This window comes from Miscanthus floridulus, chromosome 6 (genome assembly GCF_019320115.1).
Source record: "Miscanthus floridulus cultivar M001 chromosome 6, ASM1932011v1, whole genome shotgun sequence".
Lineage (NCBI taxonomy): Eukaryota > Viridiplantae > Streptophyta > Magnoliopsida > Poales > Poaceae > Miscanthus > Miscanthus floridulus.
The window spans coordinates 101,903,039-101,922,659 of record NC_089585.1 but is presented as its reverse complement, the minus strand read 5'-3'; the positions used below and the strand labels follow the sequence as shown (position 1 = coordinate 101,922,659).

The 19,621-nt window shown below is 50.7% G+C and overlaps 2 pseudogenes; one reads left to right on the top strand and one right to left on the bottom strand.

Moving 5' to 3' along the window:
- Positions 1-7,344: 7,344 nt before the first annotated feature.
- On the bottom strand, positions 7,345-9,789 carry LOC136458827 (F-box/kelch-repeat protein At1g23390-like; annotated as a pseudogene).
- Positions 9,790-18,649: 8,860 nt separating this feature from the next.
- The window catches only part of LOC136460922 (ACT domain-containing protein ACR8-like), a 1,102-nt pseudogene continuing 130 nt past the window's right edge, over positions 18,650-19,621 (top strand).

Sequence of the window (19,621 nt, the reverse complement as noted above, 5' to 3'; positions counted from 1 at the left end):
CACAGGCACGCTTTGCATGTCAAGAAACTCAACATATCCATAACGATCGCTTTCAACCGTGCCTCCATGATATATGGTCACTAGGTTGTCCATCTATTTCAAAAACGTAACGAAACACATGTCCTTTAGTCCAAATTAGACGATAGATAGTACCTAACAAGTACTTTCTAACTGCAAACTAAGTAATCATGATAATAACTACGTATATATTTATAGTGTACTCACTAAATAGCAAGATCATATGCAGTTAACTACAAATATAACTACATATCTAAGTAGCTATCTAACTATATCTATTTACCAATGTATCTATGTTTCTATCTATCTACATATATATCTAACTAAATCAACTAACAAAGTCATCACAGTATAACTAGTAAATAACATACACCAACTAAATAGGTACATTGCATATTCATATTTTTACCTTTCCGGGTCGACAGACGATGGGCGTAGGTCTAGGCGAATATCCGGGCCTGCGGTGGCGCGACCAACGACAGAGGTGGCGCGCGGCGGTCGCGGGGTGGCCGGCGCTCCGCGCTGCGAGACCGGCTCGACGGCCGCGGGAGGCGAGGGCGGCGGTGGACGTCGGCAAGGCGGGGCGAGGCCGGCGGTGGAGGGGGCAAGGCGGGGTGAGGCCGAGGCCGCCGGTGGAGACAAAGGCGAGGACAGCGGTGGAGGGCGTGGCGGCTCGGCGCTGCAGCCAACCAACGGGCAACAGCGCGAGGGCACGGCGGCGCGGTGCGGGCTCGGGCGAGGGAGCGGAGGCAGCGGCGCGGCGCGGGGCTCGGCCGCCGGAGCAGCAGCGGCTCGGGCAGGCGGAGCTGCAGCGGCGCGGGCGGGCGAGCGCGGCTCGGACGAGCCCGGCGTGGCGCGGGCAGGCGTGGCGCGGGCTCGGCGCGGCGGGCGCGGGCGGGCGGCGCGGCGAGCGCGGGCGGGCGGGTGGCGCGGCGTGGCGCGCGCGGCGCGGGGCGGGCGCGGGCGCCGTCGGGCGCGCGCGGGCGGGCGCGGGCGCGGGCACGGCGGTGGAGCAGCGACGGCTGGCTAGGGCGCGGAGATGGGGAAGAAGATGGTAGATATTTAGGCCGAGCTCGGCGCCATTCAGACTGGCGCCGAGCTCGGCGCCAAGATCTACGGCGCCGAGCTCGGCGCCAGAGTGGCTGGCGCCGAGCCCCTGGCAGGCCGTTTGCCCGTGTCCAGGACCTCGGCGCCAGTCACCGTGGCGCCGAGCTCGGCGCCACTCACTCTGGCGCCGAGCCAAAGGTCCATTTTCTGGAATTGTTTCCGCCAGGGGTCTATTCGAGAAGAACTTTCGAAAAAAAGAGTCAAATAGTAAAAAATTCGGGCATTCTGATCTGAGAAAAGTCTCAGCAACTTGGTTCGTCACCTTCAGCCTGTTCGCTTGTTGGTTTCAGCCAGCCCAAACCAGTCAGTCAACAGTGTTTTCCTCTCACAACAAACCAGCACCAGCCAGCCCAAAACAGCTCAGAAACCAACCAGCGAACAGGCAGCTCGTGGTTGTAGGGCTTTGCAGGAGTACTACATTATTGTTATCCTGAAAATTACAACTGTAGTAAATTGTTACCAGGTCTCGGTGCGTTTGAGTGACCCATCTCCTTTCTTTGGAGAAGTTTCAAATCCGACACATCCTGTTTGCAGCAGTTTTTTACTGATGTTCATCCTGATAGCTCATGAACAGTGATCCCGAATTAACACATAGCATCTCTGTTATTTTTCGAGAGTACGATCCAATGTCCGAACACAAATGGGACTTGACGGTTTGGTCCGCCAAAGTGGTTGCCATACCTTGGAGTCAACGAGGTGTCCTTGTTTGCAACGCGGCATCTCCCGTCCCGGGAGACATTGGGTCCTCGGCACAATTTTTCCCGTCGTCAGTAGTCATTGTCTCTGCAATCTGCATCGTCCCTGGCTCCCTGCAATCCTGCTTTGTGGATAGGCACTTAGGGCTTGTTTGGTTTCAGACTGGCCAGACTTGCCTGGAGCGCGCGTGAGTCCCAAGCGTCCGATTTTCCACGCCTGGGGACAGGATGAGCTGCCTGGCAGGCATCTGCCTGCGAGGGCTCGATCCAAACACGCCCTGAGTGCCTTGATCATGACGTAGCATTGACGAATTGCACAGCATATCCACCGCCGCCTTCATTGACTAATGTTTAGGTTTCCACGAAACAGTGGGATTTGGTGTGGGTGGATGAAGTTAGCGCCCATTTCGCTTGAACTTATTAGCCTGACGTATCAGTCATGGTACAATTTTTTTCTCTCACAACAAATCAGCATCAGCCGACTTATCAGCCGTAGAAACCACCGGTCATGGTACAGATGTTTATATTTCCACGGTAGAGTAGGACCAGAGGAGGAGGCTGGAATAGTGGGATTTGCTGTGGGTGGATGAAGTTAGATCTGCATCGAATATATTCATTCGTAGATCATTGACTTATATTTAGCAGTATCGGAAAAATTTGAGTAAGACTTTATTATTTGATCTTTTTACAGTATGAAAGAAGGGCTTTTGTTATTACCATGACGATTTAGCGATATGCTCGCAGGAGGGAGGTGGCACGTTGTCACGACTCTAAAGCGGCCTGTGTTGCGGTATGTTGGGTGCAACCCTTTTCGCCCCCCCCCCCCCCCCCCCCCCCGCAACCTTCGCATAACACCGTCCCCGGGTCTTGCTCGAAATCAATCATTATTGTTTTCGCAGGTCATGGGACTTCGCTAGGAGGCGAAGGGCTTCGGCGATGAAAGTAGGCGAAGAGAAAACGCTTCGTCGAAGGGACAAGACCAGGGCGAAGGGCGCGATCCATGTTGATCGGGAGACACTTCGCAAGGGGCTCAAGTGGTCCCCCAGTCTAAAGTAGTCATATGCCTTTTTTATACTTGTGTTGGTCTAAGTACCCCACCTAAAGGAATATTCTCGGCATCTAGGGTAGATGCAGGGCCACGACGGGCTTTGTGTTGTAAGGAGAGGTCTACAGATAGTGCCGCCGGTGACAGTGATAAAAGGGAGGAGGAATATAAAAAAAAGGCTCTGCTTTGCTCCAGTATTTACTATTTGAGAGTTCGACGGCCCTCACGATCAAAGACATCGGTCTAGAACAACATAGTATTTGGGAGGAGTGCCCTTAGCCATCTCTCGTGATGTAGGTTTTGGTTTAACCTCGTCAACAAATACCGTACCTCTGAAGTTATATGTGACTTTGCATGTTTATCTTATTAGATCCAATCGACACTTTCATGTGTGGAGGCTTGTCGCTACAAGGGCTAATTTGGCCCCGTTCGCTGGTCTGAAACTTGGCTGAAAACACTGTTCTGGCTGAATTGTTGTGAGAGAAAAACACTGTTCTGGCTGAAAAAAAGAAGCCGAACAAGTCGAATATGGGGTAAGCCGAACAGGGCCTTTGTCATAATTTGTGTCAAGGGCTAGGTTGGATTAGATTAAGAGGTCATATGCAAGATCACCTAGAAGTTTGAGGATTATGCACCTACAAGATATCGTGCAATGTATGAGCATGATGGTGTAGATACGGCTATGATCGGGGTGCATCGACTGACTGGTTACTTTTTATAAATATCCAACTGGCTAATTAAATTGTTTTATAACGTACTTTATTTTTCTTTGCCAAATAAGACGACAAATGTTGGCATATTTCCATAAACCTCTATTTGATGAAAAAAAAATCTTTGTGTAATTCTAATGTGGAGCAAGTCTTCATATCTTATTCGTGAAATTCACTCTTAAAATTACAAATATATATCAATGAACAAATTTTAAAAATTCGATTGCACGTGCTTGAAATGTCCCTTGTATTCTATTAGAAAAAAAAGTCCAAATTACTCCATCCAAGTTTAACCTTTGTCCAAATAATCCATAAACTAATGTTTGATTCGATTTACCCTAACTGCTTCAGTTCGTCTAGTTTACCCCTTAACAAGATTTATTATTTTTTGTTTCTTTGCATATAAATAGAGTTTTAGTTTTATAATCTTATGAGGTGATATAGAACATCATATTTTATGTTAAAAATTACTTCTCAAAATTTCGATCATTATTTTGGTCAGTCAGGAAATTTAGTATACATTAACACTATAGATAAAATGTTATAATTATCTCACAAATTTTTGAGGGGTCAACGTGGGGAGGTTGCTTCCCCACCTGATTCATTCATTGGAGATGGCAAGAACAGTGCCACTGATCTAAAGGAATTTTTTTTGAGGGGTCAACGGGGTTTACAAGAAGTTGACAGTGAAGAATCTGTATTATATATTGGCAGCTAATGAACAACAGGCATCACAAAAACTGCGGCCCTGTTCGCTTCTCTCATAATCCGTCTTTTTTAGCTTGTTTTTGTTTAGCCGGAATAGTGTTTTCTCTCACAACAAATCAGTTGGAACAGTATTTCGGTTTATTTTTTTTAGCGAAACGAATGGGGCCTGCTTTTTTTTAGCAGACCACAAAAACTGCTTGCTCGTTGATAGGGAGGCGGCAGAGGCGGAGCCACCACTAGGGCGAGCTAGGGCGGCCGCCCTAGGTCCTTGTGGCCGGTCACCCCTTCCCCACCCCCTGGAGGCGGCCGGAGCTGGCGCTGGCGAGGGCGATGAGGCGAGGAACCGAGGTCGAAGACGACAGCGGCACTGCTCCCGTACGAGGCGGACATGTAGAGCTTCATGGGCCTGGCTGCCTGAGACTGGGCCGCGACCCAACAGGTACCTAGCCCAGGCGAGCTGGCCTTAGGTGATGCGGCACCGTCGCCCGCTCCAGCAGCTCCTTCACGCGCACGCGCCGCCACGGCCTCCTCTCTCGCGCTCGCCCTTGCCATCCCGGCGCCTGCGGATTCGGCGTCGCCGCCCGCCTCTCCTGTTGTCGGCGACTCACCTGCCTCCCGCCTCGCCTTGGCGCCTCCCCCCGGTAGCCCGGTCCTGCCGGCCGCCGGTCACCGGCGGCCCCGCGGCTCGGCCCTCGACGCCTCGACGGCTGCCGGCCAGCCCAGCTCCCGCTCTGGCCTTTGGCACAGGAGCTCCCCGCCTGCAGCTGGCACTGCTGCAGCTGCTACAGTACTGCTTGCCTCAGCCAGCAGCCGGCCAACCATCACATTGATAATTTAGTTATTATTGATAGGTTCTATACTGTTATTTTCTAATTCACTAGTTTTCAAGGCTTTTATGATTAATAATGTCATTTTCTAATTGATTTGTCTTCAAAATTGACATGTTCTATACTGTATTTGTCAATCGAAACATGTATTACTGATAATTCCGCTATTAAAAGGTAACATCTTGATTTTTATTGGTTCTACAATTTTTGTCCTCGATATGCATGTTGTAGTTCATTAGCCAAAATTTTAAGGTACAAAGTCCGCCCTAGGTCATTTCTTGGGCTGGATTCGCCACTGGGAGGCGGTGCGGCCATAGTTGGACCATTTCTTTGATAGAAGCGGACAGTCAACACACAGATGGGGCAAGTTGATTGAACACAATCTCATTTCTGTGTTTCCATATATACAGCCCAGGAGATGAGAAGTAATATTGCAGAAGACCTTTTGTAACGAGTGGCTGGAATTAATCTCCGCAGGACGTTCCAGGCACCGAATCGCTTGTTTTCTCATAAAATACATCTTCCTAATTCACATTTTTGTTGATTTTTTTTACTATGGCCAATACATCTCGTAGTAACAAGAATATATTATTCTGAGGGATATTAAGATCCAGTCTTCGATTCATATTTCGTCAACCAATTCTTCCTAATTCACATTTTTATTGAAAAAAATTCTTTTGTAATTCCTCGCATAAGGACTCTATAAATACCAGGTCCCCATCTACACAAATAAATTGTTGATAAAACTCCAAAATAGCATTTTCTTTTGCCTCAATCCTCTTCTTCTCCTTAGCATTCGGGAAAGACAAGAAAATTTCGGGGTAGAAAACATTATATAAAATTTCCCTTAGATTCGAACCCATAACTGATGATAGAATTAAAAAATATATTCCATGATTAATCTAATTATATTTATTTTACATCATGAATGTTAGTATAACTTTGGTCAAAGTTTATACTGTTTGACTCCTTAGAAAACGAGAATTACATTCTTTTGTAGATGAAAGAGTAAATTGGTTTTTTCGCAAAAGTTAATTCTACAATTTTGCTATAGTTCGTTAACATATTACAATAAAAAATAGAAGTTAATACGCTTCGAGAATCATAAGTGTTTAAAGGGTTGGACGCAGATCCTAAGCCAAGAGCGGGCCAAAGAGAACAGGGGTAGCATCAATCAGTAAATCGTCTTAGATAAGAAGCCAGTTTAATGTTACGAGAAAACACAGTCTTTATTATAGCTCACTCGTTTGGATCGCTCGTGAGACAACCGTACGTTCGGCTGGTATTAAAGTCGGCTGATAAGCTGGCGGAGGCTATTTTATTGTGAAAGCAGCTGGCTGAAGCTGTTTTATTGTGAGAGCAACCGGCTAAAGCTATTTTTATTGTGAAAGAAAAATAATGTAGATTCTAGCCGATAAGCCAGCTTATTTTGAGTTATAATAATGCAGTGGTGCCCAAGGCGCTTTAATGGTTATAATAATGCACAGTTATCATACTTATCTGTATTGTAGAGATATATCCTTATCCTTTCGAAAGGGCCAGCCTTTTTGGGACCGGAGTGGGCAGGGTTCTTAGAAGGAACCTATATTTCCATTTATTTCAAGAATTCTATGAAGAAACATTCTATGTTTTCAGCTACACTAGAAAATGTCATCTGGCAGTATTGATCTGCATTTTTTTTCCATTTTTTCTTTCTCCAGACAGAACAATAACATCCTTGTTGCCCTTTTATTTGCTTATTATATCTTTACATATGAAACCTGCCTTCAAAAGCTGGTCAGCCAGCGTGCCACGGGCGTGTTTGGCTAGCTTAAAGCCAGCCGGCTGGCTTGTTTTTCATCTCACAGAATCACTGTTCACGTCCTGCCAGAACAGTATTTTTCTCTCACAACAATCAGCCGGAACAGTGTTTTTCAGTCCTGCCGAACAGGCCCCACATCACGGGTTTTTCACGGCCGTTCGATCGGGGGCGCGAATGGTCCAGATTGGGCGAGCCGTGGTTATTTTCCGAAAAACCCCTTTGATTTTTCGGAAATCAACCCGCGCTCCAGATGCCCTCTCAGTATATTTTGCAAAAAACACCTTAGATTATTTTGAAATCAACCCGCAGTCCAGATCGGATGGGCGCTGGTTTTTTTTTTGCAAAAAAGACCTTCTCTTTATCGAAAATCAACCCGCGCTCCAGAGACCCTCTCAACAATGTTTGCGAAAACCTCCTCATATTTTTTCTCAAATCAACATAAAGGCCACCTTTGATTATACCTCACATCTTTTACAACGACCCCAACTGGGGTGCTGGCTTCCTGTGGCGTCTGCCATTTTTCATGTTGCCAGCCATCTACGTTGCACTGATTTATGTGGCAATGGGCTACTTGAGACTGTTCATGCCGTCTGCACCCTTCGCAGCCTGGGAGGCTCTCTTCAATGGTGCTTTCACGTGGACTGCCACGGCTTCCATGTTTATCAATTCCTCCGTTGTGTTATATTGCCAGGCGTGGATGGTGCTGGCGTCTGCTTACCTTCTCGCCCACCTAATGGCCGCGACAGTTGCCTTTTGGAGTTGATCTGAAATCCGTAAGCTAAATCTTGTAATCAATGGTGGGCCAATAATGAATTTTTTTGCCCAAGACATGCTTATCGGACTTTATGTATTAACGATTGGAAACCGGATCTGTGAAGTTGGCAAACAATCCATACTGGGCCTTCCGGAAATCTGCGCCTAGCGCTCTCCTCTATCTTCTGAGACTGGTACTTGGCGGCTCACGAGCAACATATAGACTAAGGTTTGCCCGCCGGAGGTTCAAAACCCACAGGCTCTAGCTCATTTAGAAGGGCTAGTAGAACTATACAGTGCATTCATAATATCACATGTTTTAGCAAGAATTTTTTCACAAAAATTTTTACCTATGCTTTTTAGGGATAAATAAAATTATACTTTGTAATGATAAAATCTTAAAATACATAAAAAAAATAAACTACACCTAAATTCTTATTGTTATTGGGCCTAATCAAAAGCCAAGGCGCGGGGAAGCCGCGCCCGCGTTTCTAGTATTGACCTCAATCTAAACACGTCTTCGCTTTCGCTTGCAAGTTGCGAACAGCGGTGCTTCCACTTGATTCGGTGTGTCGCCGTGCGTCAGCGTGGGCCCCTTGCACCAACGGCCAACGCCAGCTCATCCAGCCCCACCGGCGAGCAGGCCAGGATGGCACGGCCCAGCGGCTGGGCCAGCACGGCTGCGTCGGCTGGCGCGCAGGGCACCCAGTCCCAGCGCGCCACGGCGGTGGTGCTTCCCTTCGCCTTCCCCTCCTCCCACAGCTCGTAGAGCACCGCGCCGTTCGCCGGTTCGGCCGCATTGTACACGTACCCGCCCGCGGCGTTGCCGCACACCCCGATCGACAACGACCTGTCGTCCAGTTCCTCTTCGTCGTCGTCGTCGTCATCAATGTCGTCACGAGGAAACAGCCTCTCGGACAGCTCCGGCGGCATCGCAATCGCTGGATGCAGAGGGGGTCTGTTCCAGAGTGTCGCCGTCCACCTCCCATGCCTGGACGACGACTGTGCACTCCGCCTCCTTGTCTGCCCCGCTTAGCCCCCGAACAGAACGAGGCGCTCCTCGGCGCCAACGACGCGGCCGGGCGCGACGCCCCACGTGGTGACGGTGGCGTCGGGGCCGAGGCGACGGGTGGGGCCCCACCGCCGGTTCGCCGGGTTCGAACCAGCTCGCCCACCCGGTGGGTCCTCTCCACGAGATACACCCGCTGGTCCGTGGCGGCCGCGGAGAGCCACGTCGCGGCCGCGGAGTCCCTGAGCGCGTCGGGCATCGGGTCGCAGGCGGTCCACCCGCCGCCGGCCTCGTGTACCTCGACCGCGGCGGCGTCGCCGCCGTCGGCCAGCGCCAGCCGGCACGCGCCGCCGAGCGCGACGACGCGGTCGCCCACCGCGGCGAACACCGGGTCGACGCGCCACACGGTGGGGGCGTCCAGCGGAGCGACGCATCCCGCCGTCGTCCCGAGCGGGTCGGCGGCGACGGCGAGCCCCGAGAGCGAGAGTGCGCAGACGCGGTCGCCGCGCGCGCCGCGCAGGAGGCGGACGTGCGATGGCGTGGCGTGGCGCGGCGCCGCCGGCACGGCGAGCCAGGCGCCCGAGCACGGGTCGTACGCCGCGGCGCACCGGAGGCCCCCGCCCCCGCCCCCGCCAACGCCGCGGGGGCCCTGGAGGTGCACGACGAGCCAGGGCAGCCGCCGCGGGCGGCGGCGCAGCGCGGCGCGCACCGCGCGGAGCACTCCCGCGAGACCCACGCCGCGGCGGCCAGGTCTGCCGCGGGGACCCGCTCCACCACGGACTCGAGCACGTCGCCGTAGAGGTACATCGCCGCGAGCGACGCGCCGTCGGCGTCGGGCACGCGCGCCTCCTGGTGGCGCCGGTGCTTCAGATCGTGAGCTCCAGCGCTGACGCCCATCCCTTCTTTTTTCCACAAGGGTTCGCTAGGAGACACGTCACGAGTGAGCGCAGCAAGTTTCGCTTCTTGTGTGCCTGGCCAGTGGAGAGTGGACTGTGGCGTGGTCACTTCCGTGATCTGATGCACAGGATAAATAGAGAGGAGAGGCCAGGTCGAGTGGGGGTGCGGGGGCGCCCCGCTCTGGAAAACCACGAGCGGTGCGGCGGTGCCGCGGCCCGCAGGGGGTCAATGAAACGGGGATAACGGGCAGGGGCAAAGCTGTCTCCGATGTGTGATGGGACCAAATCAGCAGACGCCGGTAATTGGAGCAAAAACGACGTCAAGACTTATCGTTTTGCTACAGAATGTAATTCACAAATGGAGCGGAGCCTTCGGCGTTCGTCCGTCGCGAGCTTTAAAAACGTTATATCATCGCTTTGAATTGGGTTTGATTGATAATATTTATATACACGTAGCATATAGTATAAATAATATTTCTTTGTAATAATATTTCGCCATGTGGCTCAATTATTATGAATGGAAACACGATCCGTCACGTTAGATAAAGGGCCAGTTTAGCGACCCGTCTAAAGTTTAGCCACTCATGTTTGGTTCTACCCACTAAAACAGCTGTCTCATGTACACTTTAGTCACTTTTAGCTACCTTTTGGTGACTAATATCCTGTTCGCTTGACTGATAAGCCATGACTGAAGTATTATTGATTGATTTGTCGTGAGAGAAAAAAACTGTTCGTTAACTTAAAAAAATACGACTTATAAGCCAAACGAACAGGGTTGTAAAAACCCACTAGAGTGATCCATAAACTTTAGTAAAGTGTTTGATATTTTAGTGACTAAAAATGACTAAACTAAAGGGGTGAACCAAACGTGCCATAACAGCAGCAGGTTGGTGATCGATAGGTGGTATCAGGTACAACTATCATGAGACGAGAACAGTGAGATATTTTGCGTGCATTATTAGTAGACGTTTGACGAAGACCTAGGCAGAGAGAAACGGTAGGCGAGCGCGGGCGGACGGGACCCATGTATTAATCCCAACGAATTAATAGTTCTGGTGAGGGATCAGATCAGATCGATGGCTTGTCAAATTTTCCTAACACACACAGCACGGGCTGCTCCATCATTTGGTGCCCATAGATGATCGTAGCGCCACGGTGCGTGTCGGCATCAGGCAAGGCTGGCGGGGACCAGCGCCACCACCTGTTTCTAGAAGGATTTTTTTTCCCGACTTTTCTAGAAGGATTTCATGAACGGACGGAGGACGTTGTCGCAATCAGATTTTGAGTGGCGCGCGTCTTTCATGTCTCTGCTTTCTTTTCATTGTGCGAATCTACGACGCTACAGTTTACTAATTGATTTCCAGAATTCAGATAAGTGTTAGTACCTATCGAATGTACAATGTGTAGACTGTAGAGCCCCCAGGAAAAAAATGTTGAGCCGCGGCATTGACTACCGCTCCACGGCTCCAGGAATATCGGCGGGGCGGCCATATGTTTCTCCTGCGCGCGCGTGGCGACTCCGTCTATTGGATTTGGAATGGGATGCTATGCATCTGCTGCAGCGCGGGTGGTTGCAGCCGTAGCCGCCGCAGCTGATTAGTTTGTGAGTATTCATCGAGCAAAGTCATTAGTCGCTGCTGACGGGTGAGTGTGTGACACTACTGGATTATGTTTTTTTTTTTTGCTGAGTGTCTGAGGCACTGATAAAGGTCAAATTACGTTTGGCAAAGTCTTTGTCGAGTGCGGCATTCGGCAAAGAACACACGGCAAAAAATTGATCGGTAAAAGTCTTCTTTGTCGAGAGCCCGGGGGCACTCGGACAAAGAAAAGCGACCGTCACGGCGCCGGCGCTGGCCCCGTGACGGTCGCTTTGCGAGTGCCAATCCTGCAGGCATTCGGCAAAGATTTTTATTTTTTTTAAAAAAAATTCTTTGCCGAGTGCCCTCTATCCGGCGCTCGGTAAAGTTTGATTTAAAAAAAAAAATCTTTGCCGAGTGTTCTTGTCATGCACTGGCAAAGTTTGATTTTTTTTTAAAAAAAATTCTTTGCCGAGTACCATGGTCATGACACTCGGCAAAGCTGGAAAAATGATTTTCCAAGCGCCTATTTTTCCAGCTTTGCCGAGTGCTGTGACCATAGCACTCGACAACGGGTTCCTTTGCCGAGTGTAACACTCGGCAAAGTGATCCAAACGATAATTTTTAATTTTTTTTTATATTTCATCGTGACAAATAAATTCATACAACATATATCACATATATATCTCATCCATCCCACACATCATCCGCACATATCACATCCATCATAATATATATCACATATATAATAATAAGTGCTCAAGTATATCCAAATAATCCATAAGTCCATCACAAGTCCATCAAAGTCCACAAGTGCATCACAAGTATATCACAAGTCCATCACCAAGTGAACAACAATGAAAAAAATACAACGTGCACTCATCTCGGCCACTGCGACTGTGGTGAAGGCCCAGCTCCATCATTCGGAGGTGCATGAGGTAGATTATTCGAACCACCGTCAGATGAAGACTGCCATAAAGGAGAAATATTACATGTGATACAAGATTATTTGGATAGCTAATCTAGAAGGTAGAGTCATACAAGCAAAGCACAAGCGAAAGTAAAAAACTTTCATACTCACAAGAGTAGCTGCAGCTGACGCGGAGGCGGAGGTGGAACCAACAGCCCAGTTGCAGAGAGAAGCCCACACGTTGCCTAAGCCCTTGTAGGAACTCCGTAATGTCCGTCAACCTCTGCGCTTGGGCCTGCCGCTTGGCCCGCCCGCCTCCAGCTAGACCGCCATCCTACTGCTGCGGCCTACAAGCGGTCCCCCGTCACCCTCGCATGACGTTGGCCTTATTTCTTGTTCATCATCAGCCGGGCCTGTAATAATTTCACTTCAATGTTTCAGTAATGCAAAGCTATTAAGGTGTATAAAGATCAATGTATGACGAGTAAAACAGGAATCACATCGAGTGCGAATGGGCGGGTTCTCGCTCGTGCTCCGTGCTTGGATCTATGAGAGAGAGGGAGTAGAGGCCGTGTCGATGATGCCGTCGCCAAGCCAGAACCACCCATGCTTCTTGCCTTGCCCCGCCCTCATGAACGGCCTCTCCATTGAAGTCCTGGTGCTCGATCGTGGTCTGGCCCATGAAGCGACCTCGCCACCCTCAGTGTACTCACTGATGCTGGAGTGGACGTTCGGGTTCGTGTATGCCCTCGGGTGGGTCCTCCAGGTTGAAGGAGACGTCGGACGTCGCCTTGCCTTTGTGGGCCATACACCATGCCTGGAAGTCTGTGCAATCCTGGCCACTATGTGACGCCGACTGCGAGAAAGACAGCACGATGATTAGAAATCAGGCAGAACTGAGCGTCACAATAGGTAAATGAATTTGCGTACCCATGCTTGTTTATATCCGACGAGGCTGCGGCTGCCTTGATGGTGTGCTGGATCTTGTATCTGCAAACGAAAGTCCCGGGCATCCCTGTGCATCTTGAGGTACTCCTCCGTGAACCACCTCTCCACCATCATCGCCAAGCACTCGGGATACGCTTGGCACCACCAGGGAATCATCTACACATCATCAAGTATTGGACCTATAAGAAGATCAAATTAAACCAACTTAAATCTCAAAACGAATCAATATTGATGTCTTCATTTACCTTAAGGTACTGCTCCCCCGGGTCAGCTGTATCTCTCTTGCGTCTTTCTTGGTTTCCTCTCTCCAAGCTTCGACCCATAGTAGGTTACGATGGCCTGGATGCGCACCTCGTGATGCATGTCGGTGACGAGTTTTTTACAGGCTTTGATAGTCACCTGTTCCGTTCTGGCCTCAAATCCCTCCTCGCATCTGTAATAAGTCTGCATACAAAAACGATGTATCCATTCATTATTTCAAGAAAAAGTCCAATGAATACGACGGATTGAGCAATGTTGTGAGAGGAAGACTTAGCCAAAACTCTGCCTTCACCCGCGCCGCCTTGTTGGGGTACTCCGCATCGAGGGCGACGGCGTAGTGGTCAAACGAGTAGGCCGGCTCCGTCTTCGATGCGTACGTGACAATGCCGGGGAAGTGTTGCCTACACAGAAGACCCAGGATGCCGTTGACTAGCTGTGCGCTACCACACGACACAACCACCCAGTCCTGCACAAGTGATTAAGAAAAATTATTAGTTTTTTTTCATCATATCATATGAAGTAGTGGTGATAACATATAAAGTTACTTACTTTTACCCTTCGGGGCGAATCACTGGACGTTGGTGAGGAAACGGAACCTGTGGGAGGCTCACGGGACCTCGTAAGTAGACACTCGAAGAGGAGTCGGAGGGAAGCGGAACCTGTGCCTTGCCGCCTCGCACTCGTCGTCCTTGTGCGGCCCCTCCTCCCGTCCGTCTGCCGAACCAGCTCCTCGTCCGACTCGTCTACGGGCGCCACCTCCTCCTCCAGCTCCTCCCTCACGCGGCGTGGGAGGAGACAGCCTCCTCCTGCGGCTGGCGGTCCTCCTCCCTGTCTGATCCCTCCGCCTCCTCCTGCAGCCGGCGTGGTCTTTGGTAAATCGAGTTCACGGACCTATGACGGTCGCCCGCCATCTTTGTTCAAATCACCTGCAATAAAAAGAAAAAAACAAAACGTAATTAGAAATAGGTGCAAAATAACAAAAACATAATTACAAAAAACATAGTAATACATGTATTAGAAAAACTACACTCATATTCACAGTCACACTACTAATTCATAATTACAGCTCTATATATGTGTCAATTGATCTACGCACGAAGAGCAACAGAGATGTCCAGAATTTTGGCCGATCTCTAAATTTTCCTAATTTCATGAATACATAAGCCCAACAAACATATCTATGCGTGAAAGAGCCTAGAAATGAGCTAGGCACCGCCTTTTAAACAGAGATGACAGGTAAGGCTGTTCTAAAAATGGAAAATTTTCATGATGACCTAAGCCCAAAACATATCTTTTTAAGCCCCAAAATATACGTTCATTCATTCTGCTATTACTCTGTAGTGTGTACTAACGTCTCATGCACCGTCATTTTAATTAGAAAGATGATTACCCATTCCTTTGTTTGATCAAAATGCTGTTCTAGTTTATCGTTTGATCCTATATTTCTCTAAATGAACTTTGCCGGTGTGGTAATTCTTTTTGCCTTATGCACCAGAAAAAAGTGAAAAAAAAGAAGAGGGGCTAAAAAGCAGAGCATTGGTAGCATGATACAGGGTAACACGCCCAGCACATCCTCAGCATATTAAGGCATAACAAAACACCGTGAACCGAAAACCTCATCACCATGCGGGCAACGTTCATCCAAGGCACATATATACGCGACGGTTAAATCGAATTGTTGAATTGATCCAAACAAATGACAAGCAATGGTACAAGTGTCGATCCCTCTCTCAAGGGAAGAACAAATAACAAGGCACCAAATTAAACTGGTGCGACATCAATTCGTTAAATTAAGAGGAAGAGGAACAAAGAAAAGAAGACAAAGGCGTGTCGTCGTGTCGAATCAGAACCCGCGGTGAACAAGGTTGCAGCGGGTGCGGTCGCTGCACCTGCTGTCATGCACCCATGGATTCATGCCCGCCTGCCGGCTGCCGCTGCAATGCCACATGCCAGCCGAGTGGACGCACGCCATCGCTCCAGCAAGCTTGCTCAGCTCAGCTGCTTCAGTGAGTCGTCCCACTCCCTGGACCCTGGTTACGCCATGCGCGGCTGCCGCGGGAGCTGGAGCACGCTGCGCGGTACGGCGCCCCCACGTGACTGCGCGCAGGGCTGGCTGGAGGAGCAAAGCAACGACCCGCGCGGCACATGTGAGGGCCTGCCAGTACGGGGCTTTTGCTGGCAACTGGCATCGTCGGGCTCCATCTCGCTCGATCGGACGGACCCGACGCGCTCGGCCGCTGGAGTTCCTCCACCGCCGCTGACCTCCGCAACCATTAACGGCCCCCGCGTCCCATCACGTGCACATACACAGGTACAGGACGAGGCGGGAGGAGAAGAGGGAGAAGGATTAAGGGAGATCCTCACATGAAACAACGGAGAGCAGTGCGCGTTCGGGGGAGGACCTGTCGAGCGGCACGGCGGGCTGGTGTCCGGTGAAGAGCGCGAGGTGTCTGACGAGCTTATCCTCTTATCCTCCTCTTTCTCCTCCACCTCCGGCGGCGGGCGGTGCTGGCGGGCGGGTGCGTGTGTGCGGTGTGTGGGCCGGCTGGGCCGGGAGGTTAAATCCGCCCTTTGCCGAGTGCCCCTGATCGGGTATTCGGCAAAGTTTTTTTTAATTCTTTGCCGAGTGTCACCTGGTCTGGTACTCGACAAATAATTTTTTTTAAAAAAAATCTTTGCCGAGTGCCCTCGGACTGGCACTCGGCAAAGAGGGGTTTTAATTTTTTTTAAAAAAATTCTTTGCCGAGTGCCATACGTCGTGGCGCTCGGCAAAGCGGTGATTTGCCGAGTGTCATTTTTTAACACTCGGCAAACTATATTTTTTTTTCATTTTTGACCTCCAAATTTTTCTGTCTGCAGTTCTCATACAATACCTGGTACTCCATGTTCCAATGTGGCATATTTCTCGGACTTTTTCTATATTTCTTTAATTTATTTTATTTAATTGAATTTTCTTGGATAATTCAAATTATAAATGCTAGTCATTCGAATAATGAAAAAATGAATGGGAAAATCATGTTATTTAGTATAATGTGAGGCCGTATCCAGGACCAGACCACCAATTTCGAACATCTTGTTCACGAAACATGACCATGAACTTGCAGTCGAGTTGTTTTAAAATTCTCTAAAAAGCAAACGAAGTCCAAAAATCATGAAACTTTTCAAGATGTCATGATATCATATGTGGAGGCTGTGATAAAATTTTTAAAATGTTTCGCGCAAGTTGTCACGTACGATGCTTACCACCTTGTCGGTCTCTTCACGAAATCATGAAACTTCTTCGGAGATTCTTCAGTTTGCAAGCATCGTACGTGACAACGTGCACAGAATCTTCTAAAATTTTTATCATAGCCTCCACATACGATATCACGACATCTCAACAAGTTTCATGATTTTCGGACTTCGTTTGCTTTTTATAGAATTTAAAAACACTTCGCACGCAAGTTCGCGGTCATGTTTCGTGAACAAGATGTCCGAAATTTTGGGTCCGTTCCTGGATACGGCCTCACACTACACTCAGTAATATGACTATCGTTTTTTGAATCATTAAATTCCATTATTCGTACCACGTGCAGTTCAAATTTATATTTTTCGAAAAAATTTAAGTAAACGAAATAAAGTAAATATATCAAAAAACCACAAAAAATCCTCAAATTCTAACGATGAGTTCCTGGTACTTTAAAAGGGCTGCACAAAAAATTTGGAGGCCAAAAACAAAAAAAAAACTTTGCCGAGCGTCGGGGCATGGCACTCGACAAAGAGGTTTTTGAATTTTTTTTTAGAAATTTCCTCTTTGCCGAGTGCCTTCACTGGGACACTCGGCAAAGGTATTTCAAAAAAATTATTTCAGGCACTCGGCAAATAAGGACGTGGCCGAACACCGTTACGCGGGGCAGCCTATGCCGAGTGCCGAGCTTTTGCCGAGAGCCTGACACTTGGCAAAGAAGTCCTTTGCCGAGTGCCCGGCACTCGGTAAATAATTCTTTGCCGAGTGTGGCACTCGGCAAAGAATGTTTTGCCGAGTGCTCGATTTTTGACACTCGGTAAAACAGTTTGCACTCGGCGAATGCCCTGTTTCCAGTAGTGTGACTGGTGAATGCTTGGTCTGCCTGCGGAAGGCGAAGTCAGATTAAGATGGATGCTTAGCGGCCATTAAGCACATACTCGACCGCGGCATCATCCTAGTCTTCTTCCATAGGAACGAGTACCTGTTAGAAAGAAAAACTTAGGATTAGGAACTTAATAGGATCTCTAGTGCCAGTTAGGACACCTACTTAGACTTAGATTAGATCCCGGGTTTACCTTCATTAGCCGATGATGAAGCCATCGAGTGTGAAGACCCGTGCCTGCGTGATGCAGGCGCAGATGCAGTTAGGTTGGTGGAGTTGACTCCGTAGTCGTACCTTCGTCCTCCTAGCTTCCATGGCGGTACTCTAATCCTCGTTCTCGATGGTGGTGACGAAGAGACAAGCGGCGACGGCTTTCCCTTTGCTCCAGCGCTCGGTTAGATCGGGTGCTTAGGCTTTGACGTGGCTAACGTCTCTCGGCTCGTCGGATTACGAGAGGGGAAGGGAGCCTATATTTTTTAAGCGTTGTGTAACGGGGGTGGGGGACAACTGGGGGTTTCATTTTGGCGAATCAGATTAAGTTGCGCTCGTGGGGTTTCCTCTACGGACTCGATCTTTCGACCGTTCGTGAGATCAACCCAACGTTCTCCCTTAATTCTATAAGAGTTAAATGCACTGGTGGTTCATCAACTTGTGCTCTAGTTTCACTTAGGTCTATCAACTCAGAAAGTGGGTTTTTGGTCCATCATCTTTGTTTGTGGCGTATTCCTGGCCCATACCACGTTCGTTTTAATTTTTTAATCCGCGTGGCACCTCCGGGTCCAGGTGGCACACGCACGCGGATGCATGCACATGCACGTCGGCGTCTTGGCGAACGGCCAGCAGCAGCAGCAGCCGGCAGCGGTAGCCCAGTCCGACAGCCCACGCTGGCACGTCGGCGTCTTGGCGAACGGCCAGCAGCAGCAGCAGCCGGCATGCGCGCCCACGCGGCACGGCACGAACGGCGAGACGCGCACGCACCGCGGCGCGCAGGTCCACGGCGCGGCACCTGCGTGATCGGCGTGGCCCTGCGGGAAGTAGGATGCAGTGGTCGTGGTCCAGGCGCGCAGAGCCATGCCAAAGCGCGGGGAAGCATCCAAGCCCGCGGGCGATCCCGCCGAAGCGTCGTCGTCCTCGGCCCCCTCCTTGTTCCCTTCGTCCCTGCTGTCAGGGGTCGCCTCGCGTGCGCTTTATATACATCCGGCGTGCGGGCCAGGGCTCGCTGCCTGCAGCCACGCACACGCCGAGGCGGAGCTCGCGAGAGACCGGCCGGCGGCGATGGAGTGGCTGGATGAGTACGAGAAGCTGGTGATCCGGATGAACACGCCTCGGGTGGTCATCGACAATGCCGTCTGCCCCACGGCCACGCTGGTGCAGGTGAGCCGCGCTCCGCCGTCGTCGCCATCCGTTCCCCGTCTCGTCCTCCGGTTCTTGGTGGCTGACTTTGGTTGGGGGCTCTGGTCCGTGGTGCCGCGCTGCAGGTGGACACGTCAGGAAGAGAGGGTTGCTGCTGGAGGCCGTGCAGGTGCTCGCCGACCTCGACCTCTCCATCAACAAGGCCTACATCTCCTCCGGACGCTGGTTCATGGACGTCTTCCACGTCACCGACCGCCTCGGCCGCAAGCTCACCGACGACAGCGTCCACCTACATCCAGCAGGTACATCCCGTCCTCCGCCCGCCCACGCGTTCCGAAAATGAGCTGCCTTTCGCTGACGCGTTGCTTCGATCTGCAGTCTCTGGGACGTGGAACGAGCCGTCGCGGCCGCGGCGCTCGAGGGCTGACGGCGCTGGAGCTCACGGGAGCCGACCGCACGGGGCTCATCTCCGAGGTGTTCGCCGTGCTGGCCGACATGCAGTGCAGCGTGGTGGACGCACGCGCGTGGACGCACCGCGGCCGCCTCGCGTGCGTCGTCTTCCTCCGCGGGGAGGAGCTGGCCGCGGGCACGGACGACGACCGCGTGTGCGCATCCTCGCCCGCCTCGGCCACCTCCTCCGCGGCGAGACGGGGAAGCCCGGGCGCCGTGGCCGCGTCCCTGCCGCGGGCGTCGCGCACGCCGACCGCCGCCTCCACCCGCTGATGGCCGCGGACCTCGACCGCGCGACATCGTTCCCGGAATTGTCCCCGGCCGTGTCCGTGCAGAGCTGGGCCGAGCGTGGGTAAATCCGTTGGCACCGGCTGTGGCCGTGACCGGCCCAAGCTGCTGTTCGACGTCGTGTGCAGCTCCACGACATGGAATACGTCGTGTCCA